Source organism: Aethalodelphis obliquidens, unplaced genomic scaffold (genome assembly GCF_003676395.1).
Source record: "Aethalodelphis obliquidens isolate GAN/ISIS:26980383/991018 unplaced genomic scaffold, ASM367639v1 scaffold3, whole genome shotgun sequence".
Lineage (NCBI taxonomy): Eukaryota > Metazoa > Chordata > Mammalia > Artiodactyla > Delphinidae > Aethalodelphis > Aethalodelphis obliquidens.
The window spans coordinates 8,411,008-8,429,706 of NW_020837947.1; the positions used below are offsets into that span (position 1 = coordinate 8,411,008).

At 42.2% G+C, this 18,699-nt stretch overlaps 1 protein-coding gene across 3 annotated transcripts in view; it reads left to right on the top strand.

Moving 5' to 3' along the window:
• RSPH3 (radial spoke head 3) overlaps positions 1 to 18,699 on the top strand; it is a 96,341-nt gene that overhangs the window by 33,012 nt on the left and 44,630 nt on the right. The window contains exon 9 of one of the 3 annotated variants that reach the window (XR_003427809.1): positions 3,855 to 3,893. The exons of the other annotated variants lie outside the window; for them this stretch is intronic. The gene's annotated coding sequence lies outside the window, so the exon portion shown is untranslated. Of the gene's footprint in view, positions 1 to 3,854; positions 3,894 to 18,699 lie in introns of those variants that run through there. 3 annotated transcript variants of the gene reach the window in all.

Below are 18,699 nucleotides of genomic sequence, written 5' to 3' on the forward strand. Positions count from 1 at the left end.
AAGGGGGTGATGAAAGAAATTGAAATAAAGGTAGCAGAGGGTAGTTGCTTGGGATTTTTCCCTCTACATGTGCATTCTTAAACTTGTTTTTTAAAAGTTATGAGTCTGTGGAATCTAAAAATGTAGGAATACTTGTCCAGACCTCCCTCATCTCTTGAGTAGGGTACATATATTAATAACTCATGACAATTCCTATCCTATAAATGAAACTAGCAAAAATTCTTTTCATTGGAAGTGAGAGGAGGCTTGAAATTTTACTTTCTATTATCACTTTCAAGATCTACAGACTTTTTTTTTTTTTGCGGTATGCGGGCCTCTCACTGTTGTGGCCTCTCCCGTTGCGGAGCACAGGCTCCGGACGTGCAGGCTCAGCGGCCATGGCTCACGGGCCTAGCCGCTCCGCGGCATGTGGGATCTTCCCGGACCGGGGCACAAACCCGTGTCCCCTGCATCGGCAGGTGGACCCTCAACCACTGCGCCACCAGGGAAGCCCCTATAGACTTTTTTATTGAAGTGTAATTGATTTACAATATTATATTAGTTTCAGGTGTACAATGTAATGATTCAATATTTTTATAGATTGTAATTCATTTAAAGTTATTATAAAATATTAGCTATATCCCCTGTGCTGTACAATATGTCCTTGTAGCTTATTTATTTTATGCATAGCAGTTCATACCTCTTAATTTCCTATCCCTACCTTGTCCCTCCCCTCCCCATTCTTCTCCACACTGGTAACCACTGATTAGTTCTCTATATCTGTGGGTCTGTTTCTGTTGTGGTATGTTCATTCATTTGTTTTATTTTTTAGATTCCACATATAAGTGGTAACACACAGTATTTGTCTTTCTCTGTCTGACTTATTTCACTAAGCATAATACCCTCCAGGTCCATCCATGTTGTTGCAAATGGCAAAATTTCATTCTTTTTTGTGTCGGAATAATACTCCATCATATATATACCAGATCTTCTTTATTCAGTCATCTGTTGATGGACACTTAGGTTGCTTTCATATCTTGGCTATTGTAAATAATGCTCTATGAACATTGGGGTGCATGTATCTTTTCAAATTAGTGTTTTTGTGGGGTTTTTGGATATATATACCCAGGATTGGAATTGCTAGGTCATATGGTAGCTCTATTTTTAGTTTTTTAAGGAACCTCCATACTGTTTTCTATAATGGCTGCACCAACTTGCATTCCCATCAACAGTGCACTAGGGTTCCCTTTTCTTCACATCCTTGCCAACATTTGTTATATGTGGTCTTTTTGACAAAAGTCATTCTGACAGGTGTGAGGTGATATTCATTATGGTTTTGATTTGCTTTTCCCTGGTTATTAGTGTTGTTGAGCATCTTTTCATGTGTCTATTGGCCATCAGTATGTCTTCTTTGGAAAAATGCCTATTAAGGTCTTCTGCCTGTTCTTTAATTGGGTTGTTTGTTTTTTCTATATTGAGTTTTATGAGCTGTTTGTATATTTTGGATATTAACGCCTCATCAGTCATACCATTTGCAAATATTTTCATATTTTCCCCCTTTCCGTAGGTTGTCTTTCATTTTGTCAATGATTTCCTTTGCTGTGTAAAGGCTTTTAAGTTTAATTAGGTCCTATTTGTTTATTTTTGCTTTTGTTTCCTTTGCCTGAGCAGACAGATCCAGAAAGATATTGCTATGAGTTATGTTAAATAGTGTTCTGCCTGTGTTTTCTTCTGTGGTTTCAGGTCATACATTTAGGTCTTTAATCCATTTTGAGTTTATTTTTGTATGTGGTGTGAGAAAATGTTCAAATTTCATTCACTTTCCAGTTTTCCCAGCACCAGTTATTGAAGAGACTGTCTTTTCTCCACTGTATATTCTTGCCTCCTTTGTCATGAGTTAATTGACCATAATTGTGTGGGTTTATTTCTGAGCTCTCTATTTTGTTTCATTGATCTGTGTATCTGTTTTTGTGCCAGTACCATTACTTTTTGAGTACTGTTGCTTTGTAGTATAGTCTGAAGTCAGGGCATGTGATACCTCCACCTTTGTTCTTTTTTCTCAAGATTGCTTTGTCTATTCAGGATCTTTTCTGGTTCCATATAAATTTTAGGATTATTTGTTCTAGTTCTATGAAAAGTTTGATAGGGATTGCATTAAATCTGTAGATTGCTTTGGGTAGTATGGACATCTTAACAATATTAATTCTTCCAATACATAAACATGGGATATCTTTCCATTTTTTTGCATCATCTTCAGTCTCCTTTATCAGTGTTTTGTAGTTTTCAGAGTATAGGCCTTTCACCTCCTTGGTTAAGTTTATTCCTAGGTATTTTATTCTTTTTGATGTAATTTTAAACAGAATCATTTTATTGCTTTTTCTTTTTGATAGTTCATTATAGTGTACAGAAATGCAACAGATTTCTGTATATTAATTTTGTATCCTGCAACTTTACTAAATTCTAATAGTTTTTTGGTGGAGACTTGGAGACTTCAGGGTTTTCTATATAAGGTATCATGTCATCTGCAAATACATGACAGTTTTACTTCTTCCCTTCCAATCTGGATGACTTTTCTTTTTCTTGTCTGAGCGCTGTGGCTAGGACTTCCAATAATATGTCAAATAGAAGTGGCAAGAGTGGATATCCTTGTCTTATTCTTGATTTTAGAAGAAAAGGTTTGAGCTTTTCACCATTGAGTATAATGTTGGCTGTGGATTTGTCATAAATGGCCCTTATTATGTTAAGATATGTTCCCTCTATACCAGCTTTGATAAGAATTTTTATAATGTTGACTTTTGCCAGATGCTTTTTCTGCATCTATTGAGATGATCCTGTGCTTTTTATCCTTCATTTTGTTCATAGGGTGTGTCAGATTAATTGATTCGTGGATATTGAACCATCCTTGCATCCCTGGAATTAAATCCCACTTAATCATGATATATGATCCTTTTTAAATCTTGTTGAATTCTGTTTGCTAATATTTTGTTGAAGATTTTTGCATCTGTATTCATCACAGATATTGACCTGTAATTTTCTTTTTTTGTTGTGTCTTTGTCTGATTTTAATTATCAGAGTAATGGTGGCCTTATAGAATAAATTTGGGAATGTTCCCTCCTCTTCAATATTTTGAAATAGTTTGAGAGGGATAGGTATAAGCTCTTCTTTATATGTTTGGTAGAATTCCCCTGTGAAGCCATCCAGTTCTGGACTTTTGTTAGCTGGGAGGTTTTTTTGTTTGTTTGTTTGTTTGTTTGTTTTTTTGCGTACGTGGACCTCTCACTGCTGCAGCCCCTCCCACTGTGGAGCACAGGTTCCGGACGCACAGGCCCAGCAGCCATGGCTCACGGGCCCAGCCGCTCCGCGGCATGTGGGATTCTCCCGGACCGGGGCACAAACCCACGTACCCCGCATTGGCAGGCGGACTCCCAACCACTGCGCCACCAGAGAAGCCCCAGTTTGCTGTTGTTTATTCCATTATTTTATTTCATTGAGACTATTTGGAAGTTATTAAACATTACTAAAAAGGAAGAAGATCACCTATAGTCTCACCACCAAAAGCTAATAGGAGTTATCACCTATAATATTTTCTTCCAGTCTTTTTTTTTTTTTAACATGAATGTGTATGTTTATAATTCCACCAAATTGGGATCATGTTGACTATCGTTTCATTTTCTGCTGTTATCATTTAATCTCTTTTGCATTTCACACTTCATTCAGTATTCTTTACAAACAGTACCTAACGTGCAATTACTGGTTTAATGATGTCCTACTGTTGGTCCTTGAAGAACTTTAGGCTCAATACATATTGATGTTTACTGCTTTCCAGAAAGATTGCCCCAGCTTTTTTTTTTTTTTTTTTTTTTTGCGGTACGCAGGCCTCTCACTGTTGTGGCCTCTCCCATTGCGGAGCACAGGCTCCGGACACGCAGGCTCAGCGGCCATGGCTCACGGGCCCAGCCGCTCCACGACATGTGGGATCTTCCCGGACCAGGGCACGAACCCGCGTCCCCTGCATCGGCAGGCGGACTCTCAACCACTGCGCCACGAGGGAAGCCCTGCCCCAGCTTTTTACCCTCCCATCAAGGTCAGTGTAATTTGGATGTTGTATTTTTACCTTCTTGAAATAAATCACCTTTAAGCTAAAAGGCAAATAGGAATCTCAACCTCCAGTAATGACAGAATAAGACCTGACTGGAGAACTCCCCACAGAAAGCAACTGTAAGCCCTAGACGTAATACAAAAAGCAACTATTTCAATGAATTGGAGAGTGAACAGAGCAGACAGAATTTGGTGGAAAGGACAAGCTCAGAGTAGGAGAGGAGGGAGCTGCACAAAGTAAGTTCCCTGTTTTGTGACTTCTATTCTGGGGTTAAACGTGGTCTATGAGTAGTGCATGGTCTTGGAGGAGGTACTAATTGAAAACTGCAATCTCTTTGGCCAGAGAATCATGGCCATTGAAGAGAGTAGAGGAATCTTGGAAGGGAAAGAGCAAGAAAGGGTTCCACCAAATGTGTCTACTCACATCTGAGTGACCTCTGAACCATGTATATATAAACGAAACTGAGCAGCTCATCTAAGGACAAAATATCTGAACTGAGACTGGAACTGTCACCCAAAAAATAGATTTTACAATTCAAGCACAGACAAGATAGTTGCCTGCTTAAACAAAAGAAACAATCATGTGAGAAAAATAAAAGAATCCAGGATTTCCCCAATTTAATATTTATCATTACTGGGATACAGTCGATACCTACTTGTCATATAAAGAACCAAGAGAATGGAACACATTCTCAAGGTAAAAGAAAATCAACTGAGTCCAACACCAGGATGTTCCAGATACTGGGACTAGAAGACAGTGATTTTAAACTGCTGTCTTCTTCAATGAAGTAAAATAAAATATGCTTTCAGTAAGTAAAACCTAAGAAATATCAGGAGAAAAGTAGAAATGATTAAAGAAAGAACAAAATGACATTCTAGAACTGAAAAATACAATTTCTGAAGTTTTTAAATTATTGGATGGACTTATCAGACAAATGGAGATGACAGAATAAATAGTATACTTGAAGAGAAATCAATAGAAATTATTCAGTGTGAAGAACAGAGAAAAAAGTGAAAGATATCAGATTGTCAGTGAACACCAAGCAGAATAAACAGGAAAAATTTCACACCAGGGCACATCATAGTCAGACTGTTGAAAGCCAAAAATAAATAGCAAATGTTGAAAGTCATAAGAGGAAAATGACACATTACATACTGGGGAAAAATGGTTTGATTAACAAATGAGTTCAACTCAGAAACTATTCAGGCCAGAAGAGAATGGACCAACATCTTTAAAGTGTGAAAGAAACAAATGACCTGGAAATATATACCCTTCAAGAATAAAGGTGAAATAAAGACATTTTTAGACCAAAGAAGGCAGAATTTATCACCAAGAAACCTACATTTCGAGAAATGCTAACAGAAGTTCTTCAGGCTGAAGGGAAATGATACCAGATAGAAAGTTGGATCCTCAAAAAATAATAAAGAGGATGAGAAAGGATAAATATCGAGACATGTAGAAGATGATTTTCTTCTTTTTGCTTTTTCCACTTTTAAATTCTTTATACAGTATAAGTCTTATAGCTGTTTAAAGCAAAAATTATAAAAATTGTCCTTGATAATAAATAATTAATGTTTACTCAGCAAAGGTTTATGAGTACCTTTGAGAACAAAATTGCGTACTTAATATATGCCAGGCACCATATCAAGCCTTTTTGCATGCCTCAATTTAATTATCACAGCAGTCCTATAAGATAAGAATTCCCATTTTACATTAGAGGAAACTGAGACTGTGAGAACTTAGGTGACTTGCCTGTGGCTGGCCTGCTCGTTCACAGCAGAGCCAGTACCTGATTCCAGTTCTGCCTGATCCTCAAGCCCAGGCTCTCAACTCCCTATACGGAGCTGCCTCCCATCTATTTGGACTATAAGGTATGAGACACATCTGGAAATACGAAATGCCAGAAGAGAGAGAGAGACCAGAGCCTGCAGTGCTAGTGGGAGGAGAGGTCAATGTGGACTGCAGAGAAACAGGGAAACCTTTAATGAAGAGGGGGAGATTTTAACAGGGCCTTGAACAATGGTTAGGGTTTGTATTGGCATTAAGGTAGGAATAAGCAAAATACTTGGGAAGGAAGTATGGGGATAGTAAGCCTACTAGACTTACACTAACATTTCATGGTGGAAACCAGTATGAAATTGGTTTAGAAAAGGAAATTGGAGGGAATTCCTTGGCTGTCCAGTGGTTAGGACTCCGTGCTTTCACTGCCGAGAACGCAGGTTCAAATCCCTGGTCAGGGAACTAAGATCCTGCAAGCCACGCCAAAAAAAAGAAAAAAGAAAAGTAAATTAGAGCCAGGCTGGAAAAGCTTGGATATAAGTATAAGGTATAGCCGTGTGTGTGTGTGTGTGTGTGTGTGTGTGTGTGTGTGTGTGTGTGTGTGTGTGTATTTTATATATATATGTATATAAAATCATATCAGAGACACTTTTCCAAACCTTAGACACCTCATTGGTATAATCAATCCTCTCTCTTTCCTTCACACCTACTTCTTGAAACAGGGACTGCACTTGTCCTCGCATTCTTACCTCCTACTGTTTTCAAACCCATGGCAATCTGGATTTTGTCTTCATCACTCCCCTGAAATTGGTCATCCTAAAGTCTCCAGTGATTTCTCAAGTTTCAGATACAGACTTGCTTATCTTACTGACTTTCACAATAATTAACATTCCTAAGCCCTCCTCTGTGAAGCTGAAACTAATTCTCATGTGTCTCTGTCTTGGTCTGTCCCATGTGCGCTTCTCCCTTCCTTTCTCTGCTAGTAGTCAGTGTTCTTCAAGGTTCTCTTCTCTCTCATCTCTCACTTAGTGCTTCTACTCCCCAAATCCCAGGTAATCTCATCAACACCCACGACTTCAACCCACCTACACTCTGATGAGACCTCGGGCCTAAGCTCCAAATCTATATCACTAACCATTTCTAGATAGCTCTGTCCAGAACTATGAACTACTTCCAAGTTATCAAATTAGCCTGCCAGAGATTCATGGATGCTGGTAAATTTTGACATAAGACTCCTGAGTCGGAGACATAGGGAGATATGTTACTCACAGCAAGAGTTGTACCCAGAATATCAGCGTTTTTGTGCTGGTTCTGGAGCTCTAGTTCCCACAAGGCAAAATGAAGGCCAGATGGAACTTGCACATGCGGTGAGTGGCCTTATGGGAAAGGAACGTGAGCTTAGAGAACTCCAGTCTTCTATAGTGGGCAGCAGGCATGCCTGCTCTTTGCTCCAGAGGGAGACACTATCATTTTCTTCAAAAGTTGTTCAAGTGTTTTGGGACTTCCCTGGCAGTTCAGTGGTTAGGACTTCACCTTCCAATGCAGGGGGTGCAGGTTTGATCCCTGTTTGGGGAGCCAAGATCCCACATGCCTTGCGGCCAAAAACCCAAACCATAAAAGAGAAGCAATATTGTAACAAATTCAGAACAGTCCACATTAAAAAAAAAAAAAAATCAAAAAAAAAAAAAAAGTCGTTCAGGTTTTCTTCAAAGGTTATTTGCTATCTAAACACCCCTGAGAAGATAGAGTCTGAAACGGAGGGCAGTCCATGACTTGCTCTCAGGATGCACAGAAACTAAGGTGACTCACAGAGAACTGTTTCTTCACAAGTTCCATTGTGCTTTCACACCGGCCTCTCAAATGCAAGACATAGTTAAACAAATTCATCATCATCTTCTGAATTGGTTCCTTTCTGTCTTCACTATATTGAATTAACGGTACTACCCACCATTGATTTCCTTACTTCTATACAGCAATATAGGCTAAAAGCTGAAATACTTAAAAAGAAATCCAAAAATCTCAATGGCTTAAACCCAATAAAACTTTATGTTACTCTTATGTAAAACCCAGTTCAGATGTTCCTGGGATGGTGACTCTCCTGAGAATCTCCCTTACAAAAAAATAAATCCAATATCCAGGCTGTTCTGTTTTGTGGCTCCACAGTCCTGCGGCTTCAGGGTCTCTTTGGCTTAATCACATGTGCAGTCATTCAACTCGACAGCATTCCCTCTCCCGTCATTTTCTTCTAGACCATTGCAACCACCTGCCTCCAGTCTTAGCGTCCTCTCACTTCTACTCTGGCAATCCATCAGAACTTTAGATCTGATTGTGTCACTTTCCTCCTGAAAATCCTTCATTGTCTTAACCGTAGTATACAAAGTATAAAGTCCAAACTCCTTAATAGGACATGCAGGGCCTCTGTGATCTGGCCTCTTCCTATCTTTCCAGGCACATTTCCCATGACTCTCGCACACATAACCCTTTGTTCTCACCAAATCAAACTACTAATGATTTCCTGATTTTTATTTCCTCTGGTTTGCTTCTCTGCTTTTGCACGTGTTGTTCCTCTTGCCTATAAACCTCCTCCAACCACTGCCACACACACACATACACACCTATGCACACACATACACACACACCATTTGCCTGTTTAGCAAACTTCTCATCCTTAAATACTCAGCTAAAGTGTCCCCACTTCATGAAGCCTCTGCCTTAGGACTGTAGCGTTCTGGCAGCACACATACCAGCCTGAATAGTACTTACGGGAGAAAAACTTAGAAACAGGAGTAGTGAAGTGGAGAGTTTCCCCATTCTCCATCCCAATCTGGGGGAGCTGACAGGGATTGAGCAGAGCTGGAATTAGACTCCAGGAGAGAAACCTCAGCCCTGTGTTACGACATGCATCTGATCAGTTGCATAATAGGTAAGTATTAGGCCCTCCCCTAGCATGATCAGGGTCTGAGATCCAGGCCTTATAGCTGCGGCTGTATAACGTGGTGGATCCGTGATTTCCAGCTCTGATCTGCCACTCGGCATTCCATCAGGACTGACTGCACTGCCTTAAGCACTTAGCTATGGCCGGTTTCCTTAGCGCAGATTGAAGATCCCAGTGGTCTCCATGGAAAGCCAGCTCTATCTCTGAAAGGCCAATTCTGCAGAGGCGGAGTCCTGGATAGGTTGACCTCTACCTCAGTTCACCTTCCTGCATCCAAAAGCTGCCTCATTCCTTGTTCCATCAGCATCTCGTGCCATTTCACTCACGAGGACTGAGATGCCAGTCCTTGACATACTCTAAAGAGGCATTGCAGAACAGACTAGAGGCTGTAAGGTCCAGATCCAGGCAAGAAAAGAGGTCACAAGATCAGAGCCAGCGTCATGGCTGTGGCACCTGTGTCCCGTTGCTTTTATAGGGGCTCGAGCTTGATTTAATGCCCTGTTGTCACTACCTTGAAATTTTTAATAGTTTTTGCACAGGGGCGCCACATTTTTATTTTGCATTGCAGCCGCAAACTAACGTAGCCAGTCCTGTCCAGGGTGTTCCCTGGAACGTCGGAAACAAGCGTCCTTCTCATTCTTACATGTGGGAGACTGACTGTTCTAACTCCCTGCTGGGTTGGCCCATATTCAGCATGATGTGTTGGCCAGTGGGCAGACAGGCACACCCTTAGGCAGACAGCACAATGTCAGGAGTGATCCTCTTATCCAGAACCACCCTGGCCAAGGAAGCAGGCCAACCTGCTGGGTCTTTATGCCTTGGAAAATCTCACTGGCTCTTTGTCTAAGCACAGCTAACAGATCACTATCACTGTTGTCAGCTCAGTTACCCCCAGCCAAGAATGAAGCCACTTGAGCAATTGTGGTGTCTCCTGTATTCCACCGGAATATTCCACCATCACAGGAACTGGGGCCAGGGGCCGGCTGCTCTGGATAAGTGTCACGTGTAGTCACAGGGATCAGTTGGTCAGTGGCCATTCTCCCCAGCAGTGGGCACAGCGATGCCATGAGAATGGACTCTCTGAGGTCAGCAGTGTTGCCCTCAAGCATTCTCCAGTGGCGTCCCTGTCATCCTGGCAGACTGAGCATGGCCTGCTCAGTCTCAGGGCCGAAGGTCCATTGCTGGCACTATGTTACCTCAGATTCAGCCCCCATCACGTGGTGTTATCACTGTTCATCAGCCAGTTTCTACCACTAGACTGTGAGCTCCCTGAAGACCGAGATATGCTTTACATTTGAATTTTCGGATCCACATCGTGGGCATCGACAAATGTCCACCACGTGAACAAAACCAAGGAAGGGTTAGCCAACATTCGTCTGGCTTAAACTTCAACAAAGCTATTACATCAAGCTCACTTCATTTAATTGTTTTCCATATTTTTCTGACCCCTTGGTTTGCCGGTACCCATTCTTATAATTCACCTCAACTCATACATTCACACTTGTAGTGTATGAACAGTGCTTGCCCAAATGACCAACGCCTTGTTTACTTTTTCACATACCTAGTAATATTTTTGTGTCAACCAATTTTCATGCTTTCCTATGACTTTGGTTTTTCCTAAATTTCTAGTATCTGATCACTTTTTTAATAAGATGAATCAATAAGATACACTCTTTAGGATGCTGTTACTAACATCACCTTAAAAAAAACTCGTTTCAAAAGTAATTTTGGCAATTAAGTTAATCAGTGACTCATTTTTGTTAGTTACCTTGTTGGATAAAACTTAAGTTACTCAGTGCTTTAAAGGTAAACTTATTAACTGCCTCTTGGTTGAGTTTCTGTGTTCTCTGTAATGCAGTCATGCCACAGGGTGGTAAACTGGACTCCGTTCTCAGGGGTTGCGCTGAGGCCGCTGAGAAAGAGGCAGGAGGTGCAGGGTACTGCCTGGGGAGCAGGGGCGCTTGGAGCAGTGCCCCGAGGAGCTGCAGGGAGCCAAGTACCCCAGAGTGGGGGTCCTTTGGGGGTGACTGGAGTGCTGTGCAGTTTCTAGGTGGGAAAGAGGCTTCCCAGAGACCACTCAGGAGTTTGACCTACAATCCCTGGAGCTGGAGTTAATTGCCATTGAAGGGTTTATAGCAGACTTTAAGAAGTATCACCAAATAATAAAGAACGGATTTACACAGCATGTCATGAGTGACATGCTGCTGGACAGGAGCATTCAGACGCCCCTCAGGACATTCTAGGGCAGGACCTAGCATGCCCCTTGTTCCCGCCCGCCCCACCGACCAACAGCTCGGTGACGTGAGCGTCTGGCTGGCAGGCCCTCAAAGCCACCCCAGCAGCCGATGGCAGAGCCCGCTTCTTCAGGCAGTGTGAGTGCAAGAGTCAAGCCCTCACATCCGCCGTCCAGAGGGCCCTGATGGCAGAGCACAGCTGCCCACCTTGGGGGGGTCTCTCTCTCCCTGGCCCGGGCTCGGAGGGGAGAGAAACAGGCGTTCACAGCAAGCTGGGGAGACTGAGGGAGAAAAGGAGGAGGGGCCCGACACACCACCCCCGGGCCTCTGCCACCCCGCTGCAGACCAGCAGACCTGAAGCTGGCTGAGTCCCGGAAGGGGAGGCACTTCCGGTTGGATGAGCGTCTGGATTTTGACCGTTGCACTGCGTTAGACTCAGTTATTAAACTGGAGGTTTAAGTGCCTTAAGAGTGACCAGAGGGCTTCCCTGGTGGCGCAGTGGTTGAGAGTCCGCCTGCCGGTGCAGGGGACACGGGTTCGTGCCCCGGTCCGGGAAGATCCCACGTGCCGCGGAGCGGCTGGGCCCGTGAGCCATGGCCGCTGGGCCTGCGCGTCCGGAGCCTGTGCTCCGCAACGGGAGAGGCCACAACAGTGAGAGGCCCACGTACCGCAAAATAAATAAATAAATAAATGAATGAATGAATAAATGAATGAATGACCAGAAAAGCTCTAGAAGCTGCCCAAGATTTCATCCAAGAAGCAAGGAGAAACAAGTCCACAGAGAGGGCTTAACGAGCCAGTGGGGGAAGAATGAAGTTGTGTTCTGCCTGCCCTGCCTCAAGTACAGCTTGCTCAGTACTCTGCTACCACTGTGTAGGAGTGAAGTGTATTCATTAAATGCCGTGAAGGTCAACTTCTCGACATTGCCACCCTGTATAGATTCTTTTGTTCTATTGCACAATCATTTATCTTTCTCTAAACATAACACAAAGGAAATGCAAACACACGTTTACAGAGCATTGAGTTTCTAAGCAGACATACAGCCAGCTTGCGATCTTGCCCTGGTAAAGTTGAATACTTTGGCAGCCAGCAGCGTTTCAGCAGGTCCCTGAATTGTAAGCGAAGCCACCGTAATCAATAGAAAATATCAGGTAGTGACTTCACATCTTTTATTCTCATTCCTTTTAGGAAGAGTCCTTAGAAGTTTAAAAGTTTACCAAAATAACAGGATTTTGCACGATGCTGAACTGAATCAATTTAGTTAAGAGGGTTCTCAATATTTATCTTCAAACTACTATATCCAGTTATCTGTTTTTAAAAAATCTATCAGAAAATGAGAATGGAGTTTTTAAATATAAAATAGTAAAGCTAAATAAAAGGCTCTCCTATAAAGCTGAAGTTCCTTGACAGCTGAACCCAGTGAGTTCAGAGGAGACAGGATAGGCCACGCTGGCCTTGGCAGTAACATCGCGAGAACTCAGCAGCGGTGTGCCAATGTTGCATCAAGGAATGCTGTGACCCCGCTACTGTTCGTCTGCTTCTCTAGAGCTTCACTTCAGACTCTGAAGTAATAAAACATTTGAGTTTTATTTCCACGAGGTCTAGGAATTATTATTTAGTAGGTGGCTCAGCCTGATGGGTCATCCAAGACCATTCTAGCACATGTGTGTGTGATGAATGTTAATTTTTAATATAAGAACAATACTGAATAAGAACTATTCCCTTTAGCCTGACACACCAGAACTAAACTGACTATATCTTATAGACAGATGTATTTGCTGTTGTTACATTAATACCTCTATACACATATAAGGGAATGCTACTTGTGATATCTTTGTCTGGATTTGGTATTAAAGTGGTGCTGGCCTCATAGAAAAAGTTCGGAAGTATTCCTTCCTCTGCAAATTTTTGGAATAGTTTCAGGATAGGTGTTAACTCTTCTCATTTAGAGAAGAGTTTAGTTTTGTAGAATTCACCCATGAAGCCACCTGGTCCTGGACTTTTGTTTGTTGGGAGTTTTTAAATTACTGATTCAATTTCATTACTGGTAACTGGTCGATTAATATTTTCTGTTTCTTCCTGGTTCAGTCTTGGGAGATTGTACCTTCCTAAGAATTTGTCCGTTTCTTCTAAGTTGTCCATTTTCTAGGCATATAGTTGTTCATAATAGTCTCCTATGATCCTTTGTATTTCTGTCATGTCGGTCGTAACTTCTCCTTTTTCATTTCTAATTTTATTGATCTGGCTCCTCTCCCTTCTTGATGCGTCTGGCTAAAGGTTTATCAATTTTGTTTACTTTTTTCAAAGAACCAGCTTTTAGTTTCACTGATCTTTTCTATTGTTTTTCCTGTCTCTATTTCAATTATTTCTGCTCTGATCTATATGATTTCTTTCCTTCTCCTAACGTTGGGTTTTGTTTGTTCTCCTTTCTCTAGTTGCTTTAGGTATAAGGTTAAGTTGTTTATCTGAGATTTTTCTTGTTTCCTGAGGTAAGCTTGTAAACTATAAACTACTGAGGGAATGGTATTTGAAGTGTGCCTCTTTTAAAGAATTATGCTGAGAAATAACATAGTACTTTCAAAAGATTGAAATCATACTACCTACTCCCTGAAGGCCAATTGAAAATTGTGTATACCAACTTAATTTTTCTCTGCTCTTCAGTCTGGATTGTGGAAACTTTCATTCTGGCTTCTGTATTATGATGTCTGGTCAAGGATAAAATCTTCTGGGAGGGCAATAGTAGTTTTAAGAAAGGAATGACCTCAGATTTGTATTTTGAAGATAATTCTAGCAGAACTTTAAAATAGATTTTCGGTATTATTGGAAACAGGAAGGTACAATCCCAGTTGTCCAGACAAGAGATAGTAAGGTATTGAGAGCGTGGAAAATGAAAGCAAGGGACAGTTATGAGAGACAAAGCTGAGAGATTATAGATGAAGCAAAGTCTGTAAGTTAAGAATTTAAGAGAAGATGAAATCAAATTCAGGTGAAGAAATTGGACTAATTAATTGCTCACTGAGTCTCAGTTTTCACATTTCTAAAATGGAGATTTAACAATATATTCCCTCAGCCTCATCACAAGATTTCTGTAAAAAATAAAATAGGTAAATGTCAAATGGCTTTGTAGTTTCAAAAATGATCCACAGATATTTTTTCTTATTATCTCTTGAAATAGATTTTTAAAATTTGTGTGCCAAAGCAAAAATATGTCACCAACAGATTGAGCCACAGCCGCTTGTGCAATAAATACACACTGCATGCTTGCTGTGTGCTAGGAACTACTATTCTAGACACTGAGGTTCCAGCAGGGATCAAAACAGACCAGAGGCCTGCCCTCATGTAGCTCCCACTCTAGTATCAAAAGACATAGGAACAGCCTTTGGGAGCCTACCCTGCTTCTGAGTAGAGACAGTGAAAGACGAGAAGATAGTGGAAGTGCCTGTGACAGAAACAGGACTGAAAGGAACTGCTGGTTTGCAGGGAAGGAACAGGGCGGCTGTGATTTGGAACCTGTTCAGGTTGTGGGGAAACATCCTCGTGGACGTATGCAAATAAGCTGTTGGGGTGACAAGAGTTTGGGCCACAGGGAAACTGGACTGGTTTGGGGGCACCATCTCATAAAGGTGGTAACTGAAAGTGAAAGAATGAATGAGATCTTGGAGAGTGAAAGAGGAGAGAAATTCTCACAGGGTGATAGTTGTAGAATGCAGTTAATGGACAGGAGGAAGGAAGAGGAGGCAGTGAAAGGAACAGATGATATGACAGAAAACCTGAAGAAATGGGACAGTAGAACAGAAAGTTGGATTTAGCTTCTAAAAAAATCATTGTAGGATTCCTTTAGGCAGCCTTCCATCTTAATTTAAAATTAATTAAACTTGGGCTTCCCTGGTGGCGCAGTGGTTGAGAGTCCGCCTGCCGATGCAGGGGACACGAGTTCGTGCCCCGGTCCGGAAAGATCCCACGTGCCGCAGAGCGGCTGGGCTGGTGAGCCATGGCCGCTGAGCCTGCGCGTCCGGAGCCTGTGCTCTGCAACGGGAGAGGCCACAACAGTGAGAGGCCCGTGTACCGCAAAAAAAAAAAAAAAAAAAAAAAACGAAAAAATTAATTAAACTTGTAAAAATCACACTTTATACAGACTCTAGATATACCTCAACTTCATCTAAGAAAACCATACCTGAATTTTTCACATTTCTAGACCAAAAGTTAATATTCAGTCATAATAGGATACTTTAAAAATACTTAATTCTCTAAAATAAATATCAAAACGTGACTAATTAGTTTCTGATATAAGTTGTCAGCAGTTCTTTTTATGATTTATTTAACATAGTACCACATTTCATCATTCACAGCATAGTTGTGTATTAGAATTTTGCTACCACACCTCCCCGCAAAAAAGAAATGCTGGAAGTGATAAGCTGAATAATGGTTCGCCGAAGATGTCCACATCCTAATCCCCAGAAACTGTAAAGATGTTACCTTTCATGGCAAAAAGGACTTTGTAGATGTGACTAAGTTAAGGATCTTGAGATGGGGAGATGAACCTGGATTATCTAGTTGGGCCCAATGTAATCACAAGGGTCCTTATCAGAGGAAAGCAGGTGGGTCAGAGTCAGAGAAGGTGATGTGACAGTGGCAGCAGAGGTTGTAGTGATATGCAGCCACAAGCCAGGGATTGTGGGCAGCCTCTAAAAGCTGGAAAAAGCAGGGAAATATATTCTCCTCTGGAGCCTCCAGAAGGAACCAGCCCTGCTGACACCTCAGTTTTAGCCAACTGAAGCTAATTTCGGGCTTCTGACCTCCAGAACCGTAAGACAGTAAACATGTGCTGTTCCAAAGTCACAAAGTGGTCATTTGTTATGGCAGCAGTAGGAAACTAATATGCTCAATAAACATTCTTAGTGGAAGAGAGGACTTTAAAGTCAGATGAGTTAATTGTCAAAATTCCTAAAACTTCAGGGATTACTTTCATAAACTGTCTAAAAACAAAAACAAATAATAGAAAACAGACCTATGGTCTGGACTGCACTAATAATTGACATGCCTACTGTCATGTTGTTACTGATGGCATAGTGATTGCCACCAGCAAGTCCACTCCAGGAGAATTTTGTGTATGTACGATATTAGAAACCCTTGTTGTTTTACTTTTCATATTTTTTCAGATTCATATGATGGCTTTTCTTTTTCCAAGTTCAATTACTATGCAAGAACTTGACCCTTTATAACGTAGAAAATACTGGATGTAAGCACCAGGTCAGTGGTTGCTCCCTGTGCTATCCCAAGTTGCTCTCCCACACAGCCTTGCACACAGCAAGGGGGTGCTCAGTGGCTGTCTGTTGAGTAAATGAGCAGCGTGAAGCCCCGTCAGGAGCACTGCACTCTTGTCCTGGCCCCTGCCTGGCGGCTGTGGAAGGGGGAAAGCCCTTCCGTTCTCTCATTTCACTTTCTTCATTTGTCGAGTGAGGGCCTCAACTAGATCTATGTAAAGTCTCTTCCAAATTCCTGAATACTGTGAATGACGGCATCATGCTCACTCTTGTTCACTTCTCACAGGCAGTGATGGATGTAAAAGATTGTGTCAAAAATCCTCCACCATTTTCATTTGTGACCCTCCCTCAAATGACCACTTTTTTTTTTTTTGCGGTACGCGGGCCTCTCACTGTTGTGGCCTTTCCCACCGCGGAGCACAGGCTCCGGACGCGCAGGCTCAGCGGCCGTGGCTCACGGGCCCAGCCGCTCCGCGGCATGTGGGATCCTCCCGGACCGGGGCACGAACCCGCGTCCCCTGCATCGGCAGGCGGAGTCCCAACCACTGCACCACCAGGGAAGCCCTCAAATGCCCACTTTTAAAGTCAGTACCGATGTCATCTCCCTCAAGCCTCCTGAACATCCTCCAAGGAACCTTTTTTGCAGGGCTTGGACGAGCAGTGCAATGGGACTCCAGCCACAGCATCAAATGTGGTAAGACTCCTGGCTGCTGCAGTCATAGACATCTGTAACAGACATTTAAGGGTGCCAAGTGCCCAGGAAAAAAAAAAGAAGCCCAAAGCATGTGAGGCTTTGTCAGCGTGGAGAGACCAGCTAAGTGTACAAGACGCAGAGCCATGCTAAGCTCCCTGCGCTCAGGTGGCGCTGCAGCCCCCAGCTGCCCCAGATGCAGTGAGCACTGTCATTATCCCCCCGGATACAGGGGGAGCTAAGACCACTGAAGCCGAGTAATTTGTCCCAAGGTCACATAACTATTCAGAGGCAGGGCCAGGATTCACACCCAGCAGGCTGGCTCCAGAGGCCCCTCCTACTAAGCTGGGAAAGGACAATCAGCTCTACAACTACCATCTAAGTGAATTAGCAAATAGGAAGCTTGCCTCTAGAAATTCTGTTTATATGCTGACTTTCGAGAGAGAACTGACATTGCTTAAAAAAAGATATATCAGGGCTTCCCTGGTGGCACAGTGGTTGGGAGTCCGCCTGCCGATGCAGGAGACACGGGTTCGTGCCCCGGTCCGGGAAGATCCCACATGCCGCGGAGCGGCTGGGCCCGTGAGCTATGGCCGCTGAGCCTGCGCTCCGCAACGGGAGAGGCCACAACAGTGAGAGGCCCGCGTACCGCAAAAAAAAAACAAAAACAAAAAGTTGAAAACCTCTAAGCATTGTTTCTTCTCTGGGTTCTTTCCTAAATGGTGGTTTCTTTATGCTCATTTGACCCAGAATATACTTCCCAATGTTAACAGAAAAAATAGAATTGGAGCCACTGAATTAGGGACTGCTGCCAAACCCTAGCCATGCCTGCCAGCCTCCCAGCCCCCAAAGAACAGCGGCTGGAGGGAGTGTGGGCCATAAACACGGTGCTGAGGGGAATATGGTCGTCACTGACCCCATCTGCCCTCCTTAGCCACCTGCTACGTAAAGTGTTCAGGTAGAAGTGTGGATAAGAGTTCAAGCCCCCGGAGGAAAAAATGCCCCAAATCTGTCTTATTTATAATTAAAATGACTATAACAAAATTGTGTCTTATTTACTTTGGTGAATGGTAAAAACAATATTATAAAATTATATAAAAACAATCTATTCCTTTTTATTCAGAAATTTAGGAGATATCTATTGATAGATTTTAAGAACATAGTCATGGATTTATTTTCAGGTACTATTGGCCAAAGCAAATATTACAATATTAAAATAGCATCACATAATAAAAATCAATGAAGTATGAATGCTTCAAGTTTAAATAAGTTATCTATTTTAATTGATCAGTTATTTAGTGTGATTATTATAAAATATATATAATTCCTACAATGCTTTCATGTCCTGTAACTTGCTTTGGTTGAAAATGTAATTTAATTAAAGGTGGTTTATGAGTTTCTAAGTTGATAATTAACCATAAACTGTAATGAATCTCACCAGGTGGGAAAGTCTCACAGCGTGTACAGTGTGGTCTGACAATCCTGACACATGGCTTATTGACTGTAAACCTCATATCATGTTCTCTTAAAACTATTCCATAAGTTCCAAGACATACTCGGTGCAGCATATAGTACTTTTTTAAGAATATTTATTTATTTATTTTGGCTGAGCCGGGTCTTCGTTGCAGCATGCGGGATCTTTTAGTTGCGGCATGTGGACTTCTTAGTTGCGGCATGCATGCGGGATCTAGTTCCCCTACCAGGGATCGAACCCAGAC